General features: G+C 46.3%; 1 long non-coding RNA gene across 1 annotated transcript; it reads right to left on the bottom strand.

Moving 5' to 3' along the window:
* Positions 1-1,531: 1,531 nt before the first annotated feature.
* On the bottom strand, positions 1,532-21,012 carry LOC133259503 (uncharacterized). Its single transcript, XR_009740435.1, has 3 exons — positions 20,867-21,012; positions 4,614-4,984; positions 1,532-3,895 (listed from the first exon to the last, which is right to left on the bottom strand). It is a non-coding gene; the product is annotated as an uncharacterized LOC133259503 (long non-coding RNA).
* Positions 21,013-25,756: the final 4,744 nt, after the last annotated feature.

Raw genomic sequence — 25,756 nt, 5'->3', positions numbered from 1 at the left:
TGGACTGTAGCTCACCAAGCTCCTCTTTCCGTGGGATTCTCCAGGCAAGAATACTGGAGTGGGTTGCCATTTCCTTCTCCAGGGAATCTTCCCAACCCAGAGAGTGAACCTGCGTCTCTTACATCTCCTGCATTGGCAGGTGGGTTCTTTACCACTAGTGCCCGCCACCTGCGAAGCTTGCTGCATGTACATTGTTTCCAAATTCAATTCTCTTCTGAAATCTTACCCATGGCTTCCATGGTGTTCCTTTCTTCATGGCTGGGATGGATCAGCTGGATGGAGGAGGACACAGGGAAGCAGAAATACAGGATGGGCAGAGAGTGATCCTGGTGCAGGGGACACTCCCATCCCCCAATGCCCTGATGGGGGCTTCACAGGCCAGGCTGAGCACCCCCAGGCCTCTTCTCCAAGCATCTTCCAACTCTCGTAAGAATCACGTGGGAGACTGCACTCTCCAGTTTGCACACGCTCTCATTAGAGCCACGTGAGCAGAACGGAGCAGAAGACAATGGACCCTGCTTTCGTAATGGGTGAGCTAGGGCTCAGAGACGTGCAGGTAGTTGTCCAAGGTCACCCAGCAAGCGAAAGTCAGAGCCAGAACTCCAACCTAGGGTTCCTGCCTGCAAGTCCCACATTCTTTCCTGTCCCTACTGCACATCCTTCTCAGAAGTAGAGTCCACTGTGTGATGAGGTGTCTGAGCTCTATGGGTGAGGATACACCTAGCCTTTCCTGGATCTCAGCCCTGGAAACCAGTCAGGGTGAGCTAGCTCTTCCGGTGAAGTCAGGCCCAGAGCTGGTGACAGCAAAGAGGCCAAATGGGCGCACAGGGCATGGGGGCAGGGGATGGCATTTGAGATAAGCCTGGAAAGGAGGTGGAGGAGGGGCAGGAGCCACTGCTGCAGGTGGGGACATGGCTAGGAATCTTGCGGGAGTGGGGGTGATGGGTGCGGTGCCTCCATGGGGCTGGAGAATCTGGCGCTTAGACAGGGCATCTCCATCTTGGGACATCTCTTCTTGGCCACATGTTGGTGAAGCCACATGTTCTTGGGTGCTGTGTCTCCCCTAGTCTCACAGGGGTTCTGGGGAAGAATGATATGTCCTCTGCTCTCTGAGGGCTCCAGTCCTTGCCCATGGGTCCTGCCTGGGGACTGTCTCACTCACTATTCCACCACAGGCATCACTGTGTCATGGACCCCAGACCCTCTCCTGACTTCCAGTTAAGAAATCAAACACTCCCCAGAGACCTCTGTGAGCAGCACTTTTTCCTGAAGGTTTAGGAAAAATGCAAATAACTTAAAACGAGAGAGATATCCTTGGTAAAACCTTCACTGAGGTATCCACTGGTCTAAGCCCCGGCATCTCACCTGTCTTCCTTTCCAGCTTTCTCTGTCACCTTTGATTACACTTCCTGATCACACGTGTCGTCTTTTCCTAACCCTACGAAAGGTGCTTCCTCACTCCCGTGCCCCTGGACACTTATGAGGGTGTTTCCCTAATATTCAGTTCTCTACCCTCGAAAAATGCCAGCACCTGGAGCGTTGTGATCATTCTAGTCACTATTCTTTTTTTTAAAAATGTACTTATTTGACTGCATCGAGTCTTAGTTGAGGCACATGGGGTCTTTGTCGAGTCTTGCAGGACCGTGTGCATATGGCTCTTGTGCTCTAGAGCAAGCAGGCTTCAGCAGTTACGAGGCAACCGGCTGTCTGGTTGTGGTGCACGGGTTTCGTAGCCCTGCAGCATGTGGGATCTTAGTTCCCCGACTAGGAATCGAACCCATGTTCCCTGCATTGCCAGGCATATTCTTAACTACTGGACCACCAGGGAAGCCCCCCGTCGCTCTTCTACATCAGGGGTTGGGAAGCTTTCTGTAAATGGTCCAATGGTAAATATTTTAAGATTGCTGGCCACACGGTCTCAGTTTTGACCGTCAACTCGCATTACCTTTGTAGCATGAGAGCGTCTGTACACCATGTTTCACTGAGTGTGTGGGCCTCTGTTCTGATAAAACTTTGTTCATCAAAGGCAAGCCCTGGAGCTGTTGTTTGCAGACCCCTGTTTTAACAATCAGTTATTTAGTGGAGAGAGTCACCCTATATGTACACCCGACTTACTTCCTGAGCATTGAAACCACTGAATCATAATACGGGTCTTTTCTGGGCACCCGCTGTATGCCTGGCCTCGTGCTAAGGGCTGTGAGAGGGTGGAGAACTGTTCTGAGAGAACTTCTCGTGGTTAGCCAGTCTTTGAAGATGAGATAAGGTAAAATTTGTATTAATGTGTGTAGTGGGTTGATGGTGTCCCCTCCAAAACTGATGTCCACCTAGAGTCTCAGGATGTGACCTATTTGGAAGTAGGATCTTTGCGGATGTAATTAAGGTAAAGAGCAAGAAATCATCCTGGATTAGGGTGGCCCCTGAATCCAATAAGAGTTTTCTTGGAAGAGACAGAAAAGGACACATAAAGAGACACAGGGAAGAAGTCTGAGTGAAGACAGAGGCAAGGGCAGGAGTGAGGCAGCCACAAGCCAAGGAATACCAGAACCACTAGAAGCTGGAAGAAGAAAGGGACAGACTCTCTTTAGAGCCTTCGGAGAGAGTGTGGCCTGTCAGCACCTTGATTTTGGACTTCCAGCTTTCAGAACTGTGAGAAAATAAACTTCCGTTGTTTTAAGCCACCCAATTTGTGACAATTTGGTATGGTAGCCTCAGGAAATCAATATACTGGAAATTTTCCCAAAGTGTTTTTCACTCCTGCCCCCTTGAGAAAGAGAAGCAAAGATCTCATTGTGTTTATGCATCAGATGTTGAGTGAGATTTGGTTTCACATGAACCATGAAACGGAGACAACGCTGTATGGGTTTGGAATCCCTGACTATAGAACTATCTTTATTTCTACTCTCATGAAATGACCCTCTTGAAGTAAGTAGTGTTAAGCAATCCTGCCAATAGTGTCTCAAGTTGCATCCATCTTGGGGGTAATGAAGCCAAAGAGGAGAAGGCCCTGCTAGGATGTCACAGCCCAGCAAGAAGGCACCAATCAGAGCCAGGATGCTCTGGTTGGACCTGTGGCAGGAAGGGAGGATGTAGGCTCACTCTGTTCAGATGATCACAATGCTGAGAGACCAGCTTGCCTCGGACTCTTCCTGGAGAAGAAATATCCAGGATGTTGCTGAAGACGGGACCTCAGCCAAGTCAAGTCTCACAAGTGACTGGGGGAGTGGTACAGATGCAGGTGAAGAATTCAGGACTTTGGGGTTTCCTTCCATGTGAGTTGACTCCACCTCAACCACATGGTATGGAGGAGGCGTGTCTTCCCAAAGGAAGGATCCTAGGTAAACAATGTCTGCTCACTACATGGGAACCATAGACACAACATTGAACAGCTTGGAGTTGCGTGCACACATGTGCACGCATGCACACACATGCCTGTACACACACTCCTACACACAAGTCTCTCTCTACCCTGTGAGGCTTCCAACTTTGAGTGGATGGCAGGCCTTCTCTGGGGTGGCAGGCAGGACTAGTATTTGTAACTGGGCTCCTGAAATTTCACACTGGATAGAGAATCAGAGTTCTGAGGGTGCCAGCAACAGAAACTGGCTCTGACTAATGAAGGAGAAGAGGATTTATGGACAGGACATGGGGAAGTCACAGGGCAGTGTTGAATGAGTGGGTGGATGGGTGGATGTATGTATGTATGGATGGATAAATGGATGAGTGAATGGATGGATGGGTAGATAGATGGATGGATGAACCAGATGTCTTCTTGCAGATTAAGGACCTGTTGGAGGAATCATGCAGGTGTCCAGGTGAGCAGCCACCTCTGTAAGGATCTCTTTGGAGCTCAATTTCCCTTTATATTCACAGTATGTGGTTGTGGCCTCCGTCATCCCTGTACAGAGAGTAAGGATCACAGTATTTACTGTTTGAAGATAACTTTTCCTCTAATGCCCTCCAGATGGTGGTGGTGGTGGTGGTGGTTTAGTCGCTAAGTCGTGTCCGACTCTTTGTGACCCCACTGATTGTAGCCCACCAGGCTCCTCTGTCCATGGGATTCTCCAGGCAAGAATACTGGAGTGGGTTGCCATTTCCTTCTCCAGGGGATCTTCCCAACCCAGGGATCGAACCCAAGTCTCCTGCATTGCAGACAGATTCTTTACCATCTGAGCTACGAGGGAAGCCTAATGCCCCCCAGGGTCACTGCAAATGGCTATAAAATCTCTCCAGAAAAGACACAGGAAGAATTATTATTATATCACATTCCCCATCCGAAGCAGAAGAATAGCCCTCGGTTGAAACTGGCTCGTGTAGTTTTGGCTCCTGAGGCCCCAAACCTCAGGAGCCTTCCTGCTCCTGAGGTTCGGGGTGCCTTATCTGGGAGTAGTTGAATCCATGCCTTAGATACCATCAGGATCCCGGCAGGGGAGGAGAGGAGCTTTCTTACTTTCATCCCAATTTTATCAACCCTCTGGAGGAAATGAGGGTGGGGACTATGACCCCGAAAGATTCTGAAGCATTCTCAATGGAATTTTAGGGGGTCCTGCAGCATTTGCTCTAACTCACCAACACTTGTCCCATGACTACCTCAAGAACCTCAAGGACTTGCTTACTTTGTCCTGATGATTTTCAAAAGGTGCTTAAAAAAAAATTCTTCCCAGTATGCTGGGCCATGTGGCGGAGCTTGGGTGCAGTTTCATAGCTTTCAGAAGGATGGTTTTCTTCATCTTTCCAGACTTCAAGGTCTCAAGGAACCACTGCCATAGGTCACAGACAGGAGTGTGGTGATCTTCGTTTTATAGATGCGGAGAAGTGAAACATTCAGAGGGGCTGTGATAAATCAGAAGTCTTGCAAGCCATTCTCTGTGTCTTCCAGTTAAAATCTCTAAACCTCCACTTTGCCCACAGAGGACCACCCTTCTCTCAACGGATAATAAATTTTGAGCCGAGTCGAAATCAGAACTCTGGCAGATCTGAGCTGGCCCTAGGAAGAAGTGGTTGGAAAGCGGTTTCCATGGGTACCGATTTTGACATAATCAACTGCAAATGTTCACCACCCCAAGATGACAAAACTCCAGCAACTCCAAAGCTGTTAAGGATAGCTTTAGGGCAAATTTTAATTAAAACTAGATAGCATATATGAAAAGCATCTAATTTGTAGTCTATAAAAGAGTTTAGGAAGCACAACTCCAGAGCCTGGGGACCAGTGGCTGTAACAATTATGTTGCAACTTTTCACAGCACAATCACAACATGTTAATTTGTTAATGAATCAGTCAGAGCAGGAGAGCTCCTGACAGCAGGAGGAAAACACAGAGATTACATTTACAATTCTATTTTTAAATAAATTAAATGTTTCAAGTCAAACTCAAACTTCACATGAAAGTTTTGACTTTCTACTGATATTTTTAAAACTCAGATTGCCTGCTAAAATGAGGATTAAGTTTCTTGGGATTTCTCAGGGAGAACTAAGTGATTTCTTTATTTGAAGGTGGCTGCAATTACGTATGTGCTAAACGTGGTCATTTAGTGGAGATGAAAAGTGGCCTGTTTTTCCTCTTCTCCTTTGTGAAGTTCTGGTCCTTGTACTAAATATGGACTCAGGAAGGAGTCAGCAATGGAGAGAAAGAAACTGGAGATGATGAGAAGCTTCATTGTGGGTAATCCTACTTTTGAATACAATAGAAAGAAAATCTAAAGAGGAAGGAAGGTGAGGGGTGGTGGCCAGCAGGGTGGGATGAGGATGAAATGGGTGGTTTTAACCCCAAGGTGGTGCTAGCTCTCAGCCTGAAAGTGTGTCCTCAATTTTGTACCTCGTTCATCTCACCCTAGTCCTGCCCCTGAAACCACACAGCCTGAGTTCACCAAACTCCAGCTAAATGGATCCCATAAAACCCACCAGTCTCAGCATCCCCGGACACAAGGCAGGGTGGGGGACTGGGAGTGGGAAGATTTAGGGGCCTTAATAGAATGCAGTGAAATCACTGAACTTTTGCAGATCTTACAAAAGCATATGCTCACGAGGAGACAATGCAAGGACCCTATTCAGGACCTTGGAAGGACCTGTATGAGTGAGGGGCCTTGAACTCACACTTGGAAGGACCTGTATGAGTCAGGGGCCTTGAACTCACACTCCACACACTTTAGTCAAACCACTGTCATGGTTTGACTAAACCATGACAAACATGTCATCTCACATGTTCTTCAGATTCTCATATGTTCTTCACCAAATCCAAAGAGACAGACATTACCACTAATCCACATCAGAGAGAGGAAAAAATGGGGACACAGAGGAGGTGCCTAATAGGAGTTGGGTCACACAGCTAATAACCCGCAGAGCTGAGATTTGAACTCACTTGTGTTGATGCCAGAGCCCTGACCCTCACCTGCACCGGCCACTGTTTCTCCAGGAAGGAAGGGACCTCCAGGCACTTATTGTTCTAACGGGGAAGAAACAGGGGAATGGAGGAGTAGACACACACGGCTGTAACAACTACAGGCGTAGCAAGCACAGGAGCCTGGAATGGTGTGACGAGGATAGGCATAACACCTATGTGTGTTATACGCACAGGTATAACACACAGGTATAACTAGCACAGGGGGCTGGAATAGTGTAACAAGCACAGGTGTAACACTCACAGGTGTAACAAATATAGCGGACTAGAACAAAAATTAAGGCAGTGAAAAATCACCCCCAAATCTGACGTAAAACCAGATTCCAGCAGAGAAGAACCATCTTTCCTATGGCTGGGTCTGACACCAGAGTGGCAGCAAGTGAGAAGCCGCTTCAAGGAGATGTTGGGGCAAAAAGAAGGATGGGCAGGGAGGAGGGAGGAGTTTTCCCACCATCTCCCAATCCTGGGGCTGATTCTTAAAGCAGCCCCCTTTTTATTTTTTTGAACTTTTATCCTCCTGGATAACAGAGTATTACTTATTTCTGAATGTAATGGGAAGATTACAATAAGGAAACTTAGTCTGGTGGAAGCATTATTTTTCTTTCAATCACCCAGCATCTACTCTTCAGAATAGCTGCTCCCCTCTGCTCTATATGGTCCAGGTTGGCTCCATCAATTCTTTGCCCAAATGGTAGTGCTGAAGCTAACTGGCCAATGGGAGTGTCCCATTTCTTTGGGCATGATGATTGGTCTAAGGGTGGATCCAAGACCCAAACTGACCAATCAGAGTCCTTCCCTGGCAGATGACGATGTTGGCCAAGAAAGTAGCTGTAAGGATGCCCTTGAGTTGGGCCACTGCTGCCTGTGATGGACGCTTGGTGGAGAATGAGGCACAAGAAACTGAGGGAAGCAGAGCTGAGAGCCTGCAAGAGACAGAGATGGAGGACAGCCCTGACAGCAGAGCTGAGCAGGAAGCATATCTCACTAGATCCCCAGAGAGCCCCAGGAAGGAAATGCCATTTATCATCAACCTGTATTACAAGCAAGGCAACAAGAAGTGAATTACCTGCTCAAGTTCACATGACAAGCAGGTGGTAGAGCCCAGGTTGGCATGTTTGCCTGCAAGCCCCAGTTTAGTCATTCTGCTGATACCTAGCAGACTGCCATGTGCTGACCCAGGGCTAGATGCTAGCAATCCACCTGCAGTAGACACCGTGGCTGCCTCCAGAAAGCCCCTGGACCAGAGGGGAAACATGTGAGAGCAAAGTGGTAGGACTCAGAGGTGTTACAGGGTTGTGTGAGGGTGCATGGAAGAAATCAACTTGCCTTGAGGGTTGGAAGGAGGGTCAGGGCAGGGTGCTCCAAGGAGGAAATATGTTGGCTGAGTCTTGAAGCTGGAGTTGGAGAGAGAGCAGAGGACACAGAAGCTTGAAGGCTTGGAAGAATTGGGGACTCAGGTGTATTTAGCTGCTGATAAATCAGTAAGAGGGAGTGCAGGTTGCTGGGGGATGAGGGCGTACCCATCAGGGTAGTTTTAGTTTCAAGAGATCAAAATTTATCCCGAAAGAACTGAAGGAGAAAGGAACTGGCTGATGTCATAGCGGATGGGGAGGTGTGTCCTGGCACATGTTCACAAGATAAAAGGAGAAGCTGGAGGAATGGGGGTCCCTTGGACTGGAACAGGGGACTCCCCATCCCATGCTTGTGGAGAGTCTCCATCTCTGCTGGTCTCAATCTGCTTTGCCTGTGCTTCATTCTTGCCTCTGGCAGATGGAGCTTCTTGTGGTCAGGAACAGCCGCCTACAGTTCTAGCTTGCCGCCTCCAATGGAAAGAGGTTTTCTTTTCCCAGGAAATGTCTATCCATCCCAGAGAAGGTCTCATTGGTTCAGTCTGGCTACAAGACCACCCCTTGGACCAATTGCTGATGCCAGGGACATAGGCTACTATGGTTGGCCAATCTGAATCTTGGAGCCTCCTTTATGACTAGGGGGCAATGACCAAAGAAGGAGAATATAAAAGTTGGCTAAACTGGCTAAATTAATAAGTAAAATTTTATATATTAATTTATTTATTTACCGATCTACCTACTTATCAACCTGTTTTGTTTTGTTTGTGCTCAGTCACATCTGACTCTTTGTGACCCCATGGAGTGTAGCCCACCAAGCTCCTCTGTCCATGGAATTTTCCAGACAAGAATACTGTAGTGGGTTGCCATTTCCTACTTGAGGGGATTTTCCCAACCCAGAGGTCGAACCCATGTCTCCTGTGGCTCCTGCATTGGTAGGCAGATTCTTTACTACTGAGCCACCTGGGAAGCCCACCTATATATATCTATTTACCTACCTACCTGCCTCCCAGCCAACTCAGCTTCCTGAGTAGACTAGGATAGTAAAGGACTCAGCGCCCTTATGCACAGGAAATTTATAACAGAAAAAAGCAATACTTAGTGATTTAAAATTAACTCCAACCTTGGAGTGAGCAGTGAATTCTTAGGTATGACACCAAAAACATAAGCAACAAAAGAAAATAGGCAAATTGGATTTGTCACAATTAAAAACTTGTGTGCATCAAAAGACATTATCAAGAAAGTGAAACAACCACCTGCAGAATGGCAGAAAAGATTCGCAAATCTTGTATCTGATAAGGTTTTCGTATCCCGAATATATGAATAATTCCTACAACTCAACAACAAAAAGACAAACAACACAATTTAAAATGGGCAAAGAAAAAGAAAATAAGAAATGGGCAAAGGACTTGAATGGATATTTCTCCAAAGAAGATGTAGAAATGGCCAATAAACACCTGGAAATATTCTCAGCATCATTAGTCATTAGGGAAATGCAAACCATAATGAGATACCACTTCATACCCACTAGGATGGCTATAAATAAAAACTTTTAACAAGTAAAATAACAGTGTTGATGAGGATGTAGATAAGTTGGAATCCTAGTATGTTGCTGGTGGGAATGTAAAATTGTGCAGTCACTGTGGAAAACAGGTGGCGGTCCTATATGACCTCGCTTAAGTGTGGAATCTAAAAAATAATACAGATGCGCGTACATGCAAAATAGAAACAGATTCACTGATACGGAAAACGAACCAGGGGTTACCCAAGTGGTGAGGGGCAAATCAGGGGTGTGGGATTAAGAGATGCAAACTACTGTGAACACAATGAACAACAAGGATACATTGTACAGCACAGGGAATGGTAGCCATTACCTTGTAGTATGGTAGTCCATTAGCTTTTAATGGACTATAATCTGTAAAACTCCTGAATTACTATGCTGTGCACCTGAAAGTAACATAAGATTGTAAATCAACTATAGTTCAACGAAAATTTAATATAAATAAAACAAATAGCCATGAATGACAAAAACAGCAGTGTGGCAGTCTCTCAAAAAGTGAAACATGGAATTACCATATGACCAGGCAAATTCACTTCTAGGTATATGCCAAAAAAATAAACATAGGGGCTCAAACAGAGGCTTGTACATCTGTGTTCATTGCCACATTTTTCCCAACAGCCAAAGGATGGAAAAAACCCAAGTGTCCATCAACAGATGACAGATAAACAAAATGTGGCTTATATACAAAATGAGATATTATTCAACCATAGAAAAGAAAAAGTTCTGATATATACTACATCCTACTTTGGCCGCCTCATGCGTAGAGTTGACTCATTGGAAAAGACTCTGATGCTGGGAGGGATTGGGGGCAGGAGGAGAAGGGGACGACAGAGGATGAGATGGCTGGATGGCATCACCGACTCGATCGACATGAGTTTGAGTGAACTCTGGGAGTTGGTGATAGACAGGGAGGCCAGGCATGCTGCAATTCATGGGGTTGCAAAGAGTCGGACACGACTGAGGGACTGAACTGAACTGAACTGAACTGATGGCTGAACCTTGAAATCATTACACAAAGTGAAATAAACCAGACACAAAAGGACAAATATTGTGTGAGTCTATTAGTATGAAATATCTGGAGTAGGCAAATTCATAAAGACAAAAAATAGATTAGAATGACCAGGGGCTGGGGTTGGTTGCTGGGGTGGGAGAGGGGCAGACATTGGGGATTTATTGCTTAATATGCAGAGTTTCTGTTTGGGGTGATGAAAACAATTTAGAAATACAGTGGTGATGGTTGCACAACATTGCAAATTTAATTAATGCCACTGAATTAAACAGCAAATTTTATGTTATATGTATTTTACCACAATGGAAAAAAAATTTTTTTACATGATCTTTGAGAGTCACATTAAAGAATCTGGTTCTGTCACAGGTTCAAAACCCCCAGGGAATGTCTGGGAGGAAGTATCTCAGGTTACTTGCATTTCTTCTCTCCGGGTACTGTACTGTATTGGTTCAAATACCTCTATCCCACAGTGAGTAAGAGAAAAAAATTCCAAACTTAAACACATGCAGGCTTGTGCTCTGCTGATGCAGTCTCTGACAGTTTGAGCTAAAGTTGACCTTGCTCAGTCCTCAGTCCTGTTGGACTCTTTGTGACCCCATGGACTGTAGCTGCCAGGCTCTTCTGTCCATGGGATTTTCCAGGCAAAAATACTGGAGTGGGTTGCTATTCCCTTCTCCAGGGTATCTACCCAACTCAAGGATCGAATCTAGGTCTCCCGTATTGCAGGCAGATTCTTTACCGTCTGAGCCACCAAGGAAACTCTGAAGGGATGAAAAGAAGAAGACTTCTTGGCCAAATGCTGCTGAGGAGCTTATTTCAGGGGAAAACCTCAAAAAAAAACTGGTCTGGCTGAGCTTGATGTCCTCTTGGCGAATCTCAGGCTGCTTCTTCCATGGCCCCTCTATCAGAAGGTGGACTCCCAGGCACTCCTTCATATTGTAGATTTTGGTATGCGGCTTCCATTGCAGCATTACGTAAATAAAAAACCAAAGCCCAGATGTCCTCTAATAAAGGGTTGGATAGGCAAGTCATGACACAATTGTGTAACAAGATACTCTGCAGCCACAAAAATGATGTTGCAGGACCAAAATTAATAACCACTGTGGGAATTCCCTGGTGGTCCAGTGGTTTAGAATCTGCCTCCCAATGCAGAGGATGTGAGTTAGATCCCCGGTCAGGGAACTAAGACCCCACATGCTGGGGTGAGCTGTGTGCACTTCTTAGTCACTCAGTCCTGCCCAACTCTTTGACCCCACGGACTGTAGCCTGCCAGGCTCCTTTGTCCATGGAGATTCTCTAAGCAAGAGTACTGGAGTGGGTTGCCATGCCCTCCTCCAGGGGATCTTCCCAATCCAGGGATCAAACTCAGGTGTCCTACTTTGCAGGCAGATTCTTTACCATCTGAGCCGCCAGGGAAGCTGGGGTGAGGGTGAGGGAGACGGGCAACTAAGCCTGCATACTGGTACTATTGAACCTGCACACCACAACTAGAGAGAAGCCTGCGTGCTGCAGCTAAGGCTCGACACAGCCAAATAAATAAAAAAATACTGAAAAAAAACCCCACTGTACAGTGATGCCCAGTTTACATAGTAAGCCCTGTATTGGCAGTATCATATGTAATCCACCCAATAAAGATACTGAGATTATCCCCTATTACAGATGGGTAGACTGAGGTGGACAGAGGTTACATAACTCATTCAGAGTCATAGAGCTAGTCTGGCAGACTAGGATGTAACACACCCTGTCTGTTTTAGTTCCAAATCTGGCACTCCTACTCTCTGCTCTTGGTTCTTTAGAAATGTATCCACTGAGCTGGAAAGATGCTCAGTTTATTTCACGGACAAATAAAGCTTAAAGCATTATATATTTCTGAAAGAAATTCAGTAGTGAATTTACATGCATAGAATAAAGCAAGTGTGTGTTCAGTTGCTAAGTCATGAACAACTCATTGAGACCCCATGGACTGCATCATGCCAGGCTCCCCTGTCTTTCGCTATCTCCTGGAGTTTGCTGAAATTCATGCCCATTGGGTTGCTGATGCTATCTAAACCACCTCATCCTCTGCCACTTTTTTCAAGGATATAAACTGAATTTAATAATAACTGTGCCTTGGAGGTGGAATGGGGAGAGGCTTTTATTTTTCCTGTGATGCTTATTCATATTATCTAGTTATTCTGTCTCTCTCTTGTCCCGTACAGTAGAGATGAGCCACATGTGGTTATTTAAATGTTAATTAATTAAAATTAAATATATTTAAGAAGGGCTTCCCAGGTGGTGCTAGTGGTGAAGAACCTGCCTGCCAATGCAGGAGACTTAAGAGACTCAGGTTCGATCCCCGGATCAGGAAGAACCCCTGGAGGAGGGCCTGGCAACCCACTCCAGTATTCTTGCCCAGAGAATCGCATGGACAGAGGAGTCTGGCAGGCTGCAGTCCATGTGGTTGCAAAGAGTGGGACATGACTGAAGCGACTTAGCATGCACGCATATTTGACAATGTGCTGCCTTGGTCGCGCTAGTTGCATTTCAAGGGCTCAGGAGCCACATGTAACAGTGACTTTGGTATTGGAAGTTTTCACTACAGAACGTTTTCACTCCTGGGGAATGGCATTGATTGGTAATGCATGGATTTCTTAGATAATTGAAACTGTCAGTACATTTCAGACCCAGAAGAGAAGAAAAGTCTATTTTAAAAACAGGATATTTTCTAGTTTTAAATGACACCAGAAGCCATGGTACAGATACATACAGAGGAGGGAAAATGCACAGAGAGCTTTATTGAGAGAGGCATTTTAGAGTGATGCAAAGAGAACGAAGCAGAAGTAGAGACTAAAGAGAGACGTACACATGAGAGTTACCTGGGAATAAAAATATCTCCACTTTCTTCTTGAATACCTTCAATAAGGGCTAAATTATGTACTATTGTCTTTCTAATAAAAACGTTCTATTTTAATTTTTCACCTCTATATACTGTTTTATCAGGTATAAAACTACATGAATCCCATAAGAATGAACTTTGAAAATATTTGTAAGCAATCTATTTTGGGGCTGTAAAAATATTTTATGTTGATAACTATTTCTTCTGCCCTATAATAAAATAAAACCCCTACATTACTCTGTGTGTGTGGGGGAATCTCATAGGTATAAAATAAGCTAGACTGAACCCAGGTCTCCCACATTGCAGGCAGATTCTTTACCAGCTGAGCCACAAGGGAAACCCAAGAATACTGGAGTGGGTAGCCTATCCCTTCTCCAGCGATCTTCCTGACCCAGGAATTGAGCCAAGGTCTCCTGAATTGCAAGCAGATTCTTTACCAACTGATCTATCAGGGAAGCCCTATAACATAAGCTACAAGGACATATTGTACAACATGGAGAATATAGCCAATATTGTATAATAACTAGAAATGGAATATAAACTTTAAAAATTATGTATCATTATATTGTACACCTATAACCCATATAGTATTGTGTACATCAACTATGTATGTGTGTGGACTTAGTTGCACAGTCGTGTCCAACTCTTTGTGATCCAATGGACAGTAGCCTGCCAAGCTCCTCTGCTCACTCCAGCAAAAATTAATTAATTACGTTATAAAAAACTAAGTGTGCCCCAGGCAGGCCGAAAGGTGAGGATGAGAGAGAGAAGAGATGTCTTTTTCATGTGCAGAAGTCTGGAAGAAGTCTCAGAACTGTCAGTGGGCAGGTGCAGGCTCAGTTTCCTGTGCTGTCTTCCTTCACAGACCAGGATGGCTGTTGCCCTGGTTAGCATATCATCCCAAGACCAAAACCTCCAGAGGCCGAGTGAGGCTGGTACGTCCTGCGTGTCTGTTTTAAGAGCAACAGAGTGTTTCCCAGGAGCCCTGGGGAGCCTCCCTTCACACTTCACTGGCCAGAATTACATCAAAATTCTGTGCCCGAAGCAAACACTGGTTTGATTCAAAAACAAAGTCTGGGGTCACCCATTGGGATCAGATGCAACTCAATTTCCAACCCAAACAACAGCACTAGGGTTGGACTCTTGGTTTATAGAATGGCTGCAAAAGTTCTGGGTGTCACGTCCTCACCTCTGCAGTGGAAGAGACAGCTGTTAGGCTTAGCAAAAAAGAAAGTGAAAGTGAAGTTGCTTAGTCGTGTCCGACTCTTTGGGACCCCATGGACTATAACCTATCAGGCTCCTCTGACCATGGGATTTCCCAGGCAAGAATGCTGGAGTGGGCTGCCATTTCCTTCTCCAGGGGATCTTTCCGACCCAGGGATTGAACCTGGATCTCCTGCATTGCAGGCAGATGCTTTACATCTCTGCAAGTTTCATTGACTCTAATCAAGTGACTCTATCATTGACTCATTGGGTGATCCTGAACCAATTAAGTCTCAAGGTACTCCCAAGGCAATGAGCTAAGAATGGGGGACAAGAGCCCCAAAGAAAATTATTACACTTTTCACTAGAAGCAGAAAAGAAAAGAAGTGGGGCAGTCAGTGGTAGATTGTCACTATAAGCTGGGAATGTAACAGCAAGATCAGACGAGGCAAAGTCTTGAAGGCCACCTTCCTCTCTGGATGTGGCATGATGTGGCTAGTCACTGGGAGCAGTGAGAGTAGGGAGGGCAAATAGAGGAAGAGCTGAAGACTGGTTCTTAAATCAAATCAAGGTAGACTCTCTTTAGAAGTCACCTGAGCAAGGAAAGAAGAAAAGAACATCTCTTTGAGCTGCACCTCAATGAAAGGGCTCATTTCTTTGCCTGTTTCTCTAACCTTTTCTTTAATCAGGAAATCACAACAGGATTAGCAATTTTCTGCAAAGAAACTCTTTGGATGACCTTCTCTGGGAACAAATTTGGGTGCCACCATATGCAAGCTGTATTATTATTTTTAATGAATTATGCATGCCTAAAAGAGTTCTCTCTTGGAGGAGAGCACAGCAACCCACTCCAGTGTTCTTGCCTGAGCACAGAGTCAGATACAACTGAAGAGACATAGCATGCACTGTGTATTTCTATATCTGCTTCCGTCTCATTGATTAGCCTCTGTTTCCCTGTTAAATAATTTATCTTCATTTCATATATTCAATCATTCAGTTATCCATCCTTCCATCCACCCATTCTTTTCACCCGAATGTTCCTTCTGTTCACTACACTTCTGTGGATTTTCATCTAATTTGAGTGTCTTGGGGGACAGTTGACTCTCTTTTCACTCTGCTTTATTCTTGAACAGATGCTGATCCATACCTTGGCCTTTCACAGTAAGAGCTCAGACCATGCTATGAATCATTTATTCTTAGAAAAGTTTTGCTGCTTGATATGCTGAGCAATTCCCTCTTAATCCTTAAACAGATTCCAGTAGGGATAAACGTGGCTTGTCAAGGCTTTGGGGATTGGGTTTGTATTTCCTCTGAATGCAGCACGGTGGTGACGTTAGCTCCAAGGTGGAAGCTGGAACTCCCCAGTTTAGTTTGGAGCTGAAATAAGATGCACCTGAAATAAGATGCAATCAACATGTACAGTTACTGTGGAGTTGCCTCCCCCTGCCCCACCTCCAAGAAGTTCTTGTTAAACTGAAGTCTGCCTTATAATTAACAGCCTCTTAGGATCAAGGAAATGCAGCACATATGAATCTTTAAAAACATGTTCAATCACAATTTATGGGACATGTTTTATCTTAATCTAAAATATTCCCCTTTAGGGAAGCAGATACAGTAAAGCCAGCACCTCTGCAATAGCTTCCCTGCAAAATGGGAGAAGTGACAGGAGGAGGGCTGGTTGAGCTCTTGCTACCTGCCAGGCTCAGGATGACAAGCCTTAGAGTTCCTGCATGGCTTAACTTACAGATAAGGGGTCTGAGGCTCAGAGAAGGGTAGAGTGCAGGAAGGGCAGGGCCCCAGCCACGGTCCTCACCCCTGTGTCTTTCGTCTACAGCAGGGCTCTCAGCTGCAGCACCACTGGGGCTGGGAGCTCTCTGTGGCGGGCTGTCCTGTGCAGGGTGGCATGTTTGGCAGCATCCCTGTCCTCTGCCCACTAGACACAGTAGCACCTCCCCAACTTGTAACGACCAAAGTGTCCCCTGCAGGGGGCGAGGATCAAAATCTTCCTGGCTGAGAACCACAGGTCTACACAAACTGCAGCAGGCAATGGATGAGATGGCTCCACGGTCCAGAGCCTCTTACCTCAAAATGGCTTTCTTGCCCTGCCCTGGGTACCACTGATGTCCTGGATAAGGATGTGGGTTTTGAATGTGGGAGGTGCCCCCATGCCAGCTCACTCATCCATAGCCCTTTGCCCTACCCCAGCCTTCAGTTCAGTGCTTTAGAGAACAAGTACTCTAATAAACTTTTAAAAGATGAACTGAAAATCAACCTTCTCTAACTAGACACCTAAAAAATTAACAAGCAAAGGGAAGGATCCACGATACTATAGTTTGTGCCAGAATGGAAATGATCTATAAGTTTCTGGAGCTGTAACAAAGTACCACAGACTGAGTGGTTTAAACAACAGAAATTTATGGTCTCACAGTTCAGGAGGCTGCAGGTCTGAGATCCAGGTACTGGAAGAGCCATGCTGCCTCTGAAAAGAAGCGTCTGTTCCAGGCCTCTCGCTCCTGCCTTTCCCGACAGCTTCTGATGCTCCTGGGCCCAGGCAGCACTGCTTAAGTCTTCACACGGGGCTCTGCCTGCGTCCAAAGCTCTCCTTTCTGTAAAAGGACATCAGGGCTTCCCTGGCGGCTCAGTGGATAAGAATGCCAGTGCAGGGGACATGGGTTCCATCCCTGGTCCAGGAAGACTCCACATCCGACGGAGCAACTGATCCTGAGCACCACAACTACTGAACCTGTGCTCTAGAGCCCATGAGCTGCGACTACTGGGCCCAAGTGCCAAAACTACTGAAGTCCGTGCCCAGAGCCCGTGCCCTAGAGCCCGTGCTTCCAAGAGAAACCACAGCAACAAGAAGACCCAGCGGAGCCATAAATAAAAAAATGAAAAAACTTGGAGTATTAAGAAAGAAAAAAAAGAACATCAGCCCTACTCAGCATGACCTCATCTTTATTTAACTAATTATGTCTGCAAACTCCTGTTCCCAAATACGGTCATGTTCTGCGAATCTAGGGGTTAGGACTTCAAATATGAATTTGGGGAGGGACATGATTCAACCCTAACAAATGCAACTGCTAAAGGGCCTTAGCTTGTGACTAAGCCAGGTACACAGTCCTCTCCTGTGGCTTCTTGTTCCTGTATACAAATCCCTCTACGAGCGTAACCATTATTTCCCATTACCAAAGGTTTAGTGAGCCGAGTACACCAAGGCTCAGAGAAGAGGAAGTATTTGTTCAGAGGTTGTAAGCTACTTAAAGGCAAGGAAAGTCTGTACCCCCGGGGGCCTCAGTTCCCTCACAGTGCAGGGCTGCTGTGGGAATTGAATGAGCTAAGGTCTGTTGGGCTTCCCTGGGTGGCTCAGAAGGTAAAGAATCCGTCTGCAAGGCAGGAGACCTGGGTTTGATCCCTGGGTTGGGAAGATCCCCTGGAGGAGGGCATGGCAACCCACTCCAGGTATTCTTGCTGGAGAATCCCCATGGACAGAGGAGCCTGGCGGGCTACAGTCCTCGGGGTCACAAAGAGTTAGACACGCCTGTGCGACTAAGCGCAGCACAGCACAAGATCCGTCACGCCCTTGGGGCCGTGTCTGAGCCGTAGTAACTGCTTGTTAAATTATACATTTCTGCGTGACCCAGAGCAAGAGGTCAATCTGAGAAGGCCGAGGCAACCCTGATGACCAGGGAGGCGGGTGGGCAGCCCACAGACCCTGTGGGGTCAGCCAGTGCACTTGGCTTGGCCCCTGGTGGGGTCCTGACATTTCAGTGTTGGAAGACTTCACACAAGAATGTAAATTCCTGATCTTGTTTGAAGAATCCAGGCAATCTGGTATCTTTCCAGGGACCCTGGTCCACTGACTACATGGCAGGGTGTGTGTGTAAGCGTGTGTGTGGGCTCTCCTGGACCCTAACCTGTCACGGGGTTTATGTAGCTCCTTCCCCCATTTCTTTGAAAATATCTGTGACTTCTGGAGCCCCACCCCTTAGGGAGCTATGGGCCTGGAAATAGTTGCTGGGTTCAGTAGGGCCACCCCTTCCAGCCCTCCACTCCAGGAGGTTGTGGAGGGACCCCAGCGCAGCCAGGCCCCACGGCTCTGCTCACTCATTGGCCCAGGTAAGCCCCCCATCCTGAGGTGGGCACGTTCAGGAGGGCAGTCCTAGCAATCGCAGACTCACTTCTCTTTTCTTGAGTTTTCCCAGGCCCTCTCGGCTCTCGGTTCACATGCACTCGATTTTATCTCATCGTGACAGCAAAATGTGCAAAGGAATTTGGAGAATTAAAACCAAATGTACAATGAGAGCGCTGCATGGTGAGGACCCGGCTCCCTTCCTGTAGGCAAAGGATCCACGCTGGGTTCTGCCAACAGCAGCTTGGGTGGGGCAGTGGTCACAGGTCCAGGGCGCCCCTGGGCATCGATGGCCGAGGTGAGAAGTGGAATCCAAGCCTCCTGGAGCCATAAGGATGTTTAGAGATATCCTTGCATGGATAAAGAATCTGCCTGCAGTTCAGGAGACACAGGAGATGCTGGTTTGATTTGGAGGAGGCAATGGCAACCCACTCCAGTATTCTTGCCTGGAAAATCCCATGGACACAGGAGCCTGACGGGCTACAGTCCATGGAGTTGCGAGGAGTCAGACACGACTGAGCACCAACACTTTTTTTCTTTGCAACTTTGACACGTTTGAAAAGGAGACACTGAGACAGACCCACATGATGAGGCTTATCCCGTGTCTCCCCACGAGGCAACTCTATGACTGCATCAGCTTCCTAGCTACCTCTTTCCTGTTTTATATGGGATTTTTTTTTTCCCAGAGGAATTTCTTTTAATCCAGTTTTGCTCTGGGCTCAGACAGATCTGTGTTAAATCTCCAGCTCTGCTGCAGAAGCTCCTGGAAAGGTGGTTTGAACCATCCTTCACCTCATGCCACCCTAAGAAGGTGGTTCCTGCTTCCGTTCCTGCTTTCAGGCAGGACGGGCTGCAAGGGACAGAGGACCCAAGAGCCTGTGGAGCTGAGTGCTGGCTGTAGAGCATGAAGGGTACCTTGTCTGCCTGCAGGAGCTTGTCATCTTTCAGCAGATATTTATTGAGCATCTACTACATCCCAGGCATTGTCCTAGGCCCTGAGGATATGGATGCTGCTCTATAGTTATGCAGTCAAGGAAACATGCCAAGTGCTTCTGTGGGTGAGACACAAGGTGGCCGCAGTGGAAGCCGGGAGGCCAGACAGAAGGGAACGTAGGACTGAGAAGGGGGGCCCTTAGATTAAGCCAAAGGTTCTCAACCGCGGGTGACCCTGTCCCCACCCCTGACATTGGCAACAACTGGAGTCATTTCTGATTGTCAGAATTCGAGGGCGGGTGGGGTTTCCCTGTGGTCCAGTGGTTCAGACTCTGTGCTCCCAAGGCAGGGGGCCAGGATTCGATCCCCGGTCTGGGAATGAAGAAGATCCCATTACCACAGCTAGAGAGGCTTGAGAGCCGCAATAAAGACCCAGTGCAGCCAAGATAAATAATAAACAGGCACATTAAAAAAAAGTTTTAAAAAATTATGGGGTTGGGAGCATTGTTATCGGCATCTAGTGGGTAGACACTAGAGTTGGGGGGGGTGGGTGAGAGAAGGGAGCTGCTAAACATCCTGGAGAGTCCAGGACAGCTCCTGCCACAGAGAATGAACCTGCTCACCTCACCAGTGCTAGAGGTGAGAAATCTGGCCTAGGGGAGTAGCCATGGGGATGGTGAAAAGGAGCAAATTCGAGGGAGAATTTCTAGTTGAAATAAATGAGACCAGGGCTGTGGGCACCTCTCTGAGTTTGCATCTGAGTTGTATCTGTTTGCTTGGATCGCTTGCTTCTTATTTGCCTCCACCCTCCTTTCTTGCAAAACCATACCAGTTGCGGGAGCCACAGGAGCAAAACCCCCAAGACCCTCCCATCTGGGCTCCCGCTATGACAGTGGCTGGCTCCCAGCCGATTTCGAGTCAGAGGGGAACAGATAGCATCCAGCATCTTTAAAAATAAAACTCAGCTCTTGTTTTTCAGGTTTTTTTTTTTTTTTTTTTTTAATGGAAACAGGAGGGCAGTTAAGAGCTTATTAAGTAAAATCCTGAGCTTTCCGTTCACATGAAAAGGTGCTGTGTTTCTCTTGAAATGTGTGTGTGTACCTTTGCTGAGGGAAAGACAGGGAGGGAAGCCCAGAAACTGTATTCCTGGGAGAGGCTGAAAACTTTCTTATTAATTCCTCCAAAGATGTGAACCCAAACAACCACTAAATACCCAACCCAGAGCTAAGAAAACTCAGTAAGTGGCTTTTAGGAAAAGAAAAATAAACGGGAAAACCCCAAACAGGAAATACATCCATTCAGTGGAGGCTTTGGTAGATGGCATCTTGGTCTGGCACCAGAAAGCAGAACCTTGGCCCCAGTGCTGTGGCACGTAAGGTATCCACATCTGACAAATAACTCCATTCACTAACTCACCGTTCCCTTGGTGACAGTGTCCCAGGCTGCAGGCAGAAGGCTGGTGGTACAGAGCAGGATGGTTGGATAACATCACTGATTCAGTGGACATGAACTTGGGCAAACTCCAGGAGATGGTGAGGGACAGGGAGGCCTGGAGAGTTGCAGTCCCTGGGGTCACAAAGAGTCGGTCATGACTCAGTGAATGAACAATAGCAGAGCAGGAGTGACCGGTCCCTGCCCTCATGGAGTGTCAATTTATCCATCACTCTCTTATCACCTGACTTATGACTCTCAGAAACCCCCTTGCTCATGCATCTGACCACTTGCATCTTTCCTGTCTCCCTCCATTGCGGAAGGCGGACTCCAGGATGGTCCCAATGGCCCACACCTCCTGGTGGTCACACCCTTGTGAGAAGTTCTCTCTGTGAGTGTGGGCTGGCCCAGTCCTGCACTTCTAACTAACTAGCAGCAGACAGCAAAGGGGATAGATGTCATTTTTAGGGTTAGGTTACAAAAGACTGTGACTTCTGTCTCCTGCCAGACTCTCTCTGTGGCCTTTTCCCCCTTGCACACTTTGAGGAAGCCAGCTGCCATGATGCAGAGGTCCGCAGGACAAGGAATTGAAGGCAGCTTCTAGCCAACACCCAGAAAAGCCGTGATGAGCCTCATCTAGCAAACCCTGGGCGACTGGATCCTGCCAACAACCACTGAGAGAGCTCCAAGTAAATCCTTCCCCAGCCGAACGTGCAGACGAGATTTCATCCCGGCGGACACCTTGATTACAGCCTTGTAACGCACTTGCTTCCTTTCTGCTAGATTCTTCCCTCACCCACCACCCAACTCCAGCTGCTTCTGCTCAGCTGACACTTCCTTCAGGTCTCAGCTCAATCTTCATTTCTTTAAATGAACTTTAAAGGAACCCTCCCTGGGAGTTCCTTGGTGGTCCAGTGGTTATGATTCCACGTTTTCACTGCAAAGGGCATGGGTTTGATGTCTGGTCAGGGAAAGCTTCCCTGGTGGCTCAGATGATAAAGAAGCCTGCCTGCAATGCGGGAGACCCAGGTTCAATCCCTGGGTCAGGAAGATTCCCCTGGAGGAGGGCATGGCAACCCACTCCAGCATTCTTGTCTGGAGAATCCCATGGACAGAGGAGCCTAGTGGGCTACAGTCTATGGGGTCGCAGAGTCAGACACAACTGAGTGACTAACATTTTCACTTTCAGGGAACTAAGATTCCCACATGCTACCCTCGGCCAAAAGTAAATAAATAAAAGCTTAAAAAAATAAAATAAAGCCTGGGTTCCACTCACCCACCAGGAAACATAACCTTGTCCCACCTTCACTGGCAGATGCCAAGAGCTGACGTTATCTTCTAACAGAAGAGAGGAAGGGGATGCTATCCTACCACCAGAGGAAGATTCAGAGAATGAGATTCAGTTGCCATGACAACTTCAGTGTCAAAGCTCTGTCTACAGAAGTGTGTGCGTGAATTCCGGGATTGGGAAACGAGTACTCTTGAGTTCAGTCAAGAGTATTGAGACACTGAGAGGCGATATGAGCCAAGTCTATTGGATCTTGAAGGGTGTCAAAGGGTGAATGTGAACTTGTTTTACAAATCCTGAAATACTCAACCCTAGGGGCTTGGTTTAAAGATAAATAACTGTCAAGTAGCAATCTCACAAAAGCCAACATTTAAGAGAGGTTTGAAACAGAATACTCCCAGTTGGGGGAGGCAGCACCTTGGCAGAAAGGAGGCAGGTATTGGAGATGCAGATGAAATTTTATTTTTCATTTTAACTTTTTATTTTTATATATTTTTTTATTTTTTAGATTTTATTTTATTTTTTAACTTTACAATATTGTATTGGTTTTGCCGTATATCAACATGAATCCGCCATAGGTATACACGTGTTCCCCATTCTGAACCCTCCTCCCTCCTCCCTCCCCGTACCATCATGCATCGAACCTGGACTGGCGACTCGTTTCATATTTGATATTATACATGTTTCAATGCCATTCTCCAAAATCATCCCACCCTCTCCCTCTCCCACAGAGTCCAAAATACTGTTCTATACATCAGTGTCTTTTTTGCTGTCTCGTATACAGGGTTATTGTTCCCATCTTTCTAAATTCCATATATATGCATTAGTATACTGTATTGGTGTTTTTCTTTCTGGCTTACTTCACTCTGTATAATAGGCTCCAGTTTCATCCACCTCATTAGAACTGATTCAAATGTATTCTTTTTAATGGCTGAGTAATACTCCATTGTGTATATGTACCACAGCTTTCTTTATCCATTCATCTGCTGATGGACATCTAGGTTGCTTCCATGTTCTGGCTATTATAAACATAGCCAATTCCCTGGAGAAGGAGATGACAATCCACTCCAGTATTCTTGCCTGGAAAATCCCATGGACAGAGGAGGCTGGCAGACTACAGTCCATGGGGTCACAAAGGGTTGGACATGACTGAATGACTAACACATAGTCGATTATCAATGTTGCGAGTTTCTCAGCCATACATATACATATATCCATTCTCCCCCAAACTCTCCCTCTCCCATCCAGGCTGCCACATAACATTGCTCAGAGTTCCCTATGCTATATAGTAGTTTCTTGTTGGCTCTCCATTTTCAATAATGCAGTGTGTACATGTTGATCCCCAACTCCATAACTATCTCTTTCCTCCTTCTTTCCCCTCAGCAACCATAAGTTCATTCTCTAAATCTGTGAGTCTGTAGCGGATGAAATTTTAGGTCCCTGACTCTATCTCTTACTATCAACTTGGCTTTGGGCAAGTGACTCAGGTTTTCCAAATCTCAGTTTGTACATCTGTAAAATGCAGGTAATCAGGATACCTCCTACCTAAGTTAATAGGGATGGGGTGGGGCCAAGTGCATGGCAAGGAACAGCATGTGCAAAGGCCCTGTGGGGACTTGAGAAGAGTTCTCTCGAGGAACCACAGGGAGGCCAGAGAGCTCAGAGAGTGAGGGAGATCATGAGAGATAAGCCAGTGGGGTCGGCAGGAGCTGGACCACGAAGGGTCACATGGGGCATGGCAGTGGAGGAGGCTGGAGGGTTAATCTGCATCCTAAGAACACAGATCTCAAAGTATGGAACTAGCACGAGCATCTTGGCACTTGTTAGAAACACAAATTCTCAGTCTCTACCCCAGACCTACTGAGCAAGACATTCTAGGAGCAGGGCCCAGCAAACAATGTTTTCCTGAGCCCTCCAGTGCATCGGTTTGGTGCATACTCAGTCTGCAAACCATTGTTAAGAGCAACAAGAAATGATTAACATGTTTTAGGCAAGGCAGTGAAGTGTCCACTTCCGTTGTAGAAGTCTCTCGTCTGTCTTTTTTAGTTTTGCTGGGTGCCTGTCACCTTTGCTCAAACAACAAGAATGATGAATAGGTAGGTTTGGAGATAAATCACAGGAGAGGACACCTCGTTAAATCAGAATTTCAGGCAAACAACATATACTTTTGTAGGATAGAATGTCCCATTATATGTGTTATATTTTACCCAGCAACACAACCACAACCACCAAATTTGGAGCCCTGGGAACTCCAGGCTGTTTGAACAATGACTATTTCCCTGGACCCTTCAGGAAGATGGGAGTCATCTTTGCGATGTGCTCATTGATACAATTTGTCAGGGCACCGTCACTTCCAGGGAAATGGTCTCAGCCTCTGCAAACTGACTCACACTGAACTGATTAGTTTCAGAAAAAGCAATAATAAAAATGACTAAGTGGTTGTTTATTGCAGTTCTGTTTCAGTCAACTCCCGAGTTGCAATCACTTGATTTATAGCTTTTTGCTGGGCGAGGAGTTGTCTTCCACCGCCTTCATCTGCCGAGCCCTTCTCACCTGCTGGGGCATTTGTGAAGGTGTTGATGCTGCACTCTCCACAGCGAGGCTGGCATGGCTTTCAGGACCTCTGGTCCTCCTTGCAGACCCACCCTGGACAGTGGGCCATGCAGTTCTCCACTTAGAATCTGTTTTCCACCAATCAGCCAGGCTAAACACACAGTGCACTCTTTGCCTCAGAATCTCAGTTTTCACTTGTTTTCCAGGTAAAACTAATCTGGCTGCTTTCCATTCAGGGCTCACTCTCGTGTGCAGGATTCACAAAGCTTTGGAAGAAGACAGGCTGACATCTGAATATTGGCTCCCCCGCTTCCTGGCTAGGAGAGCTTGCACCAATTCCTTTTTCCCACTGAGCCTCAGTTTCCTGTTCTGTAAAATGGGAATTATAGGAAGAATAGCCCTCATTATAATGTCACTGTGAGATCTTAACAAGGAGATTAAAATCTCAGTATAGGAGCACCAGGAGGGGTCTGGGGTGGGGCCCTCCTTTTGTGGGGTGGGTCACAACCAAGCACCTGATGCAGAACACTGCGGTGAAACCATCCAGATAGGATATACGCTTTAGGAAAGGGCTGGTAAAACGCTAGGACACCTTGAAAATGATTGCAGCTTATTCTGGTTTCAGACAATAGGAGGGAGACGAAGGAGAGGAAAGAAAAGGGAAACGTCTTTAGCAAGAAACAAAGTCTTGTTTCTGTGCTTTTGAAGATCTAAGTCAATTAATCTTCTCTTCTAGTTGGCATTTCGTTTTATGTGCTTTGTGTTTTAATATCTTGGGATTATGAACCTGTTGTTGGTGCCAAAATCAATCTCATCGGTGCCTGCCATTTCCAGCTGCTAATTTCTTTCCCCTCTGAAGTTGTGTTGCTTTGATGTTATTTTATTCCATGACATCAAATAACCTCCTTCACCATACATTATGGAATATACATTTGCTTCTTTCCCCAGAAAAATAAAATGAATATTACTTTAATCCTTTGTAAGAAGTGTATGTTCATGTTGTAGTTAGGCGCAATAAAGAAAGCAGGGACTTC

Source organism: Bos javanicus, chromosome 13 (assembly GCF_032452875.1).
Source record: "Bos javanicus breed banteng chromosome 13, ARS-OSU_banteng_1.0, whole genome shotgun sequence".
NCBI lineage: Eukaryota > Metazoa > Chordata > Mammalia > Artiodactyla > Bovidae > Bos > Bos javanicus.
This window is presented reverse-complemented; position numbering and strand designations above follow the sequence as displayed.